This window comes from Callospermophilus lateralis, chromosome 8, assembly GCF_048772815.1.
Source record: "Callospermophilus lateralis isolate mCalLat2 chromosome 8, mCalLat2.hap1, whole genome shotgun sequence".
Classification (NCBI taxonomy): domain Eukaryota; kingdom Metazoa; phylum Chordata; class Mammalia; order Rodentia; family Sciuridae; genus Callospermophilus; species Callospermophilus lateralis.
Genome location: NC_135312.1, coordinates 57,818,760 through 57,825,415, shown reverse-complemented (window position 1 = coordinate 57,825,415; position 6,656 = coordinate 57,818,760). Strand labels below are relative to the sequence as shown.

General features: G+C 35.5%; 1 non-coding gene across 1 annotated transcript; it reads right to left on the bottom strand.

Annotated features, from left to right (window-relative positions):
* Positions 1-6,182: 6,182 nt before the first annotated feature.
* Positions 6,183-6,286, bottom strand: LOC143406656 (U6 spliceosomal RNA). Its single transcript, XR_013092286.1, has one exon. It is a non-coding gene; the product is annotated as a U6 spliceosomal RNA (small nuclear RNA).
* Between the last annotated feature and the right edge of the window lie 370 nt (positions 6,287-6,656).

The following is a 6,656-nucleotide window of genomic DNA, read 5'->3' as shown; positions in this document are numbered from 1 at the left end:
ACAGTGGCACATGTCTGTAATCCTAGCTATTCTGGAGGCTGAGGCAAGAGAACAGCAAATTCAAGGCCAGCCTCAGCAACTCAGGGAGACCTTCAACAACTTAAAGGCGACCTGTCTCAAAATAAAAAATAAAAAGGACTGGGGATGTGGCTCAGTGGTAAAGTATCCCTAGGTTCAATCCCAAGTACCAGAGGGAAAAAAAGAAAAGTCATGTACAATCTGAATGTCTTCAGAATATTCATTCAGAACTGTCTAAACCGGTGTTTCCCCCACACTGCAATTCTTGGGTCCCAAATAAAGTTATTTTTGCTTTTATAGTTTCTAAGATTAAAATGATCATCATAAGCACTATGTAAGTATTATATATCATTATATTTTAACTTTTAAGTTAATGTTTTACTTATACAAAATCAAGAAAATAACAGTTATCCTTACTTCTCTCACTCCTCTTCTCCTAATGATAACATCTTTTATAACCATAGTATAATTATCAAGAATAGGAAATGAACACTAGTACAATATTGTTAACTAAACTTCAGATCTCATATAAATTCACTCTATACATTGCCATTAATGTCCTTTTTCTATGGTCCTATCTAGGACTCACACTGTATTTAGTTATTTCTTCTTAGTCTCTTCTGATCTGAACCAGTTCTTCCTAGAAAATTCAAACTTAATAACATGATCAAAGTAAATGTCACTAGTAATAACACATATCAACACTATGAACTTTGACAAAATGTACTGAAAATATTATTTTGTAGTTTTTCATGCCAAAAATCAATAACCTCATTCTAATTATGAGAAGACATCAAATAAACCAAATTGAGGAACAGTCTATAAAATAACTAAAGAATATTCTTCCAAAGCATTACTATTCTTTTTCTAAATTAAGGGTAAATTATCTTCATAATAAATTTCCGTAAGCAATACGACACTGAAGTTTGGCTTCCTTTTCTCTGATTCTAAAGAATTAGAGTGGTTTCCCACTTATCAATGGAACCTAATTCAAATTTCATTTGAAGACCCACTGTTGCTGATTTTTTTTTTTTTTTTTTCATGATAATCAGAAATGTCTTCCAGGTCTCAATCTGAGATGTCAGGAGTACATCTCTTTCCCTTATTTACTCCCTTTTGAATCTAATGGGCAATAAGAACTTTGCCCCTTTCCTGGTCTCTTGAAACACATCTAACACCTGTCCTCCCCACCCACAATTACTCTGCAGCCGTTAAACATTAATTCTGATACTTAACAACTTTCAAGCTGATTGCTCCCTTACTCTAAACCTGATACCTTCTCTCTTTCCCTAACCCCTGATTCCTAGTTTTTGGAACCTTTTTGGAGCTCTTGGTTTTAGAACATGTTCACAGGCCTCTTTGGCTTCCCAGATTCAGCTCTAGCTAGGTCCTGCAAGATTTTGAAAGGCTCCACCAGTGTAAGTAAAAGTTTCCCTCTGCTAGTTTAACCCTTACAGAATTCAATCTATTAACTGGGATGATGTCTGGCATCCTTCTAAACATGCAAACTCAAATATCAAGGACTCTGGAAAATAAGAGGCTTGGGATGAGGCAACATGGTTACTGGGTCTCTAAGAAAGGATTTAGAACGTAAGTTAAAGGAAGGGTAAGGTAGTAGGAGGAATTGATGGGAATGAGGGTGCAGTCCCAAGGCAATTTCTTTGCCCCATCCTCTATCCTTCCCTGTTACCTTTGAAAGGACACAGGGCCTTCATCTGGTATAAGTTTCTAAGGCAGGAGTTGACCTGCTGCTGGCTACATATTGTACCAATTTCTCCTGCTGCCTCAGAGCAGTTTCTGTCCTCCTCAGCTAACTGTAAACAACACAGGCTTCTTGCTTTCTCCCGCATCCCTGGAATAAGTATTGGCTGTTCTGAGGCTTTCTAAGGGTTACTACTGCTAGTTACAATGGGGAAACAGAGGATAAACATTACTCACTAAAGGCAAATTTTACCAAGTCATACAATAATAATTTGAAATGTTCATTAAACAGGGCTCTGGAACTTCTCCAGCTTTCTCACCAGGACCCTCAGATTCTATTTCTCTCAAATGGTTCCACACTAATCCACTCTAGTCTCCTTCTGCATTTCCTATTTTCCAGGGAGGCCTGGGTCTGAGAATTATATAATTAGACCTCTGAGGTTGCCTTTTCCTTCCCATTTCAACACAAAAGAAGGGAACTTTTTCATTGCTGTTGTCCCGACTCTGCTTCTTATTAAATATGTTCTATGATTTAAGATTATGTTATGTAATCTTTTGACACTTCATTTTCTTCTTTAAGAAGTGGGTAATGTGCCCATCCTTAAGAATTGTTAAACACCAATGAGACACTATGAAACACAGCAGACATTAAACAAAACTATGATCTCCACCAGCCATCCTGCTACCATACACCTAGCCACCAACTGGCACAGATACAAGGTAAAGGTTGGCAAATAGAATTGAAGAGTAGAGCTGTAGTTCTCTGACCATGCTTTTTTACTGTTTATGTACTCACATATAACAAGTAAGAGCACAGAAACAAGAAACAAAAATAAAGCAGGTTATGAGTTCTAAGGTAGAACCAGGATGTTGGGGAAATCTTAGAAACAAGACAATGATAGGAATGTTTTATTGGCTTTTTATTTAAAAAGAAAACAATATTCAACATAATGTGCCAACCTTAAAAAATAGCCTTTCTAAATATTTAAGTGTTGTTCTTATCTTGAATCCAAAAGAAAGAAGGTCATTTAAGTATTAAGAAATTTAAAAACTGCAACAACAACAAATTCCTTCCAGTCCTTTTTGTGACATTACTAACTGTACCTCCTATTTAAAACATTAAGTCTACTTAAGTTCAAACTAGCAAATCATGTATATTGAAATGCTCCTTATAAACAGTCATTTATATTCTATAAAAATAAACTTAACAAATCTGGTGCAGCTTCATACCTTGCAGACATAGCAGACATAGCTCTTCTACCTTTCACATGTAGGGCTCATCTCTCCAGGCAAGATCCTTTTGTGTATTACTGTTTCAAACTAGACCTGAAATAATATCAGCTGGATCTGTTTTCCCCTCCCTTCCAGCTTTTCTGAGTAACAGAAGCAATAAACAGTAAATGAAGCTACTACACAATTTTTCCCTTCTTATTGAGCCCAGCTTCCTTCAGTTAGTTGTTTGTAAGTTGTTCATGGCTAATCTCTAGCATGTTTCTATCCCTTAACAATAGGCATGTTGTTTTCCAACTTGAAAAATTAACATGAACATCCACATTGCCCCAGCAGTTGTCAACTGCAGTCATTTTCTAGGTGGCCAACTGAAGGCCATGCATAGAGCTGCCTTTGTTGTGAGAAAAACAGTTTCTCTTTAGTTTATGGTGATACTGAAGTTGTTCTGTACTACACATTCCTCCTGGCTCAAATACATGCAAACGACAGCAAACATTCTTTGAGGAGTGTAGAGGACAAGGAAAAGGGATTAGTCTAGACAATAAGGTAACAGCCTGATCATTTCTTCTGTGTTCTTAGTTTCTACATATGTGGTTTTTGAATTTTACCTAAAATTCTAAAGGAAAGAAATTAGTTTTCAAACTCACGTTCTTTGTTGTCCTTTCTGAATTACTGTAAGAATAATATATCAAGGAGCTTTTCTTTTGACACTTGTTAATTACATTCTAATAAAGTAAAATTCCAAGGCAAATAAACTTGGTTATAGTTAGAACAATGTTTATATACTCTGCTTTGTCAGGTTAAAAACAAAAAGCAAATAATGGCTATTATTTGATAATTATTCTTGTTTCAAAGAAGCAGAAAAACAATGCTTTTTCAGAAGAACAACAGATTGATGTTCTTAATCATCCAATTTCCAAAAATGAAAGGGAAGTATTTTAATTAAACTACTGCAGTTTATTGTTTAGGGATATCTTTCCTTTGAAATAAATCTAATTAAGCCAATGAGAAATCATCCAATTCTAGGAACAAGATACAAAAGCTTACATGTGATCAGCAAGAATAGGTATCAGTAACTAGTCTTCAAACCTTCAATCACGGAAGCTAAAAAGTTATTCCAAAGTCCATCTTTCAGAGTACAGAAAATGTCTCTCTTCTAACATAAGAAATTTGATACAGAGTTCAGTAATCTCTCCTATGAGGTGTGTGATAGTTTTGATTCCATCCCTTTCTGGCATGCCAACAAGGAAAAGACAGGTAGATGACTAGCAGTGGCTCTCTTAAGCATGGAAAGGTCGGTAAGGTGATGGAAAACCAGTTCATTTTTTTTTTTTTGTACATGCATTTGAGATTGCATTGTTTGGAGGAGCACATATCAAGAAAGAAGTTTTCCTTATAAAACATGAGCTTTCTTATACCTTATTCTCACATACCAGATTGCATTAGCAGAATACAGTTTTTTGAAAATGTCTTCATATGTCAAAGTCGTAGAAAGAGATTAAGTTCAGGCTCACAGTCTTATTCAAAATGAAAACCTTGGAACTCTACAATAGCAATAAAACATGCACTAGTCTTCAATGCCTTAAGAGACTTTTTGTTTTTAAACAATTGTATTTCAAGCTTTTGTGGGAAATATAGCCTTACCAGTGCCTAACGACTGGCTTGAATAGAGGAATTTGTCTGACTTCTAAGACAAATAGGTTAATAATGTTGTAAGAAAATCACAAAAGTAGTATCGTATGAAGGATTCAAAAAATGTCACTAGCAACTCTCTAAATTCCTTAACCTCTTTGTAAAAGAGCACCAAGTACTGTATTTTTAAGAGTTCAGGATTCAACATCAATCTGTTCACTCTATTTACATTATTTCAGGTGACTAACACATGCTTGGCAACATCTGCTCCAGGAGTGAGTCATCTGCCTCCTATAAACTCAAACTGGATTCTGTTAAATCATGCTGATTTATAATAAATGGAAATACTAGTTTGCATTTCTAGTCCATTTTTCTTTAACAAGTGAACTAAATACTCTTGATATTATTTTTTTAATTTGTTTTTGCAGGTAATATATTATTTATCGACCTAATGAATGGTGAATTGGGATTATCTTTTTAAATGTTTTCATTGGTGCATTATAATTATACATAATAGTAGGATTCATTGTGACATACTCATACATGCATATAACAATTTGATCTATTTACTTCCCCAGTACCTCCCCTTCCCTCCTGCTCCTGACCCCCTTCCTCGACTCTATTGGTTTCCCTTCTGTTTTTTTCTATTAATTGGTGCATTATAATTATACATAAAGTGAAATTCATTGTGATACATTTGTACATGCACCTAGCATGAGTTGGTCGATTTCATTCCCTAGTACCTCTCCTCTCTTTTTCCTCCCCCTCCCCACACTCCCTTGGTCTCCATCTCCTTCCTCTACTGATCTCCCTTCTATTTTCATCATATCCCTTTTTCATTCTTTTTTTTCTCTCTAGCTTCTGCACATGAGGGCATACATTTGACCCTTGAGTCTGCCTTATTTATTTCACTTAACATGATGATCTCCAGTTCTAGCCATTTATCAATAGCATAGTTTTGCTCTTCTTTATAGCTGAGCAAAACTCTTATTTTGTACACATACCACATTTTTTTCATTCATCTTTCTATTTATTTATTCATTTATTTGGTACTGGGAATTGAATTTGGGAGCATTCGACCACTGAGCCACATCCCCAGCCCTTTTTTGTATTCTATTTAGAGAGAGGGACTCACTGAGTTGCTTTGCACCTTGATGTTGCTGAGGTTGGCTTTGGACTCATGATCCTCCTGCCTCGCTTCTCGCTCCAGCTTCATTCATCTTTTGACAGACACTAGTCTGATTCCCTAACTTGGCTATTGTGAATTGCACCACTATAAACACTGGTATGCATATATTGCTACAGTAAGCTTATTTTAGTTCTTTTGGATAGATATGAAGGAGTGGAATAGCTGAGTCACATGGTGATTCCATTCCTAGTCTTATTTTAAGGAATCTCAATACTTATTTCCATAGTGGTTATGTTAATTTGCAGTCTCATCAACAGTGTACAAGTATTTCTTTTTCCCTGCATCCTAGTCTGAATTTATTATTATTTGTATTTTTGATGACTGCCATTCTAAGTGGAATGAGAGGAATTCTCAGTGTAGTTTTCATTTGCATTTCCCTTTCTGCTAGGAATGTTGATCATTTTTTATACATAAAAGTATGAAATGCTTTATGAATTTGTATGTCATTCTTGTACAGGGGTCATATTAATCTCTATATTGTACTAATTTTAGAATATATGCTGCTGAAGCAAGCATGGGAATTATCTTTAAGTGAACTTTAAAACTCCCTACTCCCCAACCCCATGCTGGGGATCAAACTTAGGGTCTCAGACATGCTAGGTAAGTGCTATATCACTGATCCTCGCCCCAGCAAATTGTAAAATTTTACATTAAGTGAATAATTTGGCAGCATTGCTAATACTTTAGATGAGTCACAGATTATGAAATTTTTAAGCTGGAAAAAACTCTGGTGATTAATTATGGAAACTAGATTCATTTCCTGGGATGCTCCTTTAAATTGAAAGGAAACTTATTTGAAGGGGTAGACCTAGGAATATAAAACAGAAAATACTCCCAATTCCAGAAACAACAACAGAGGCCAATACTACTAAAAAGAGAATGTAGC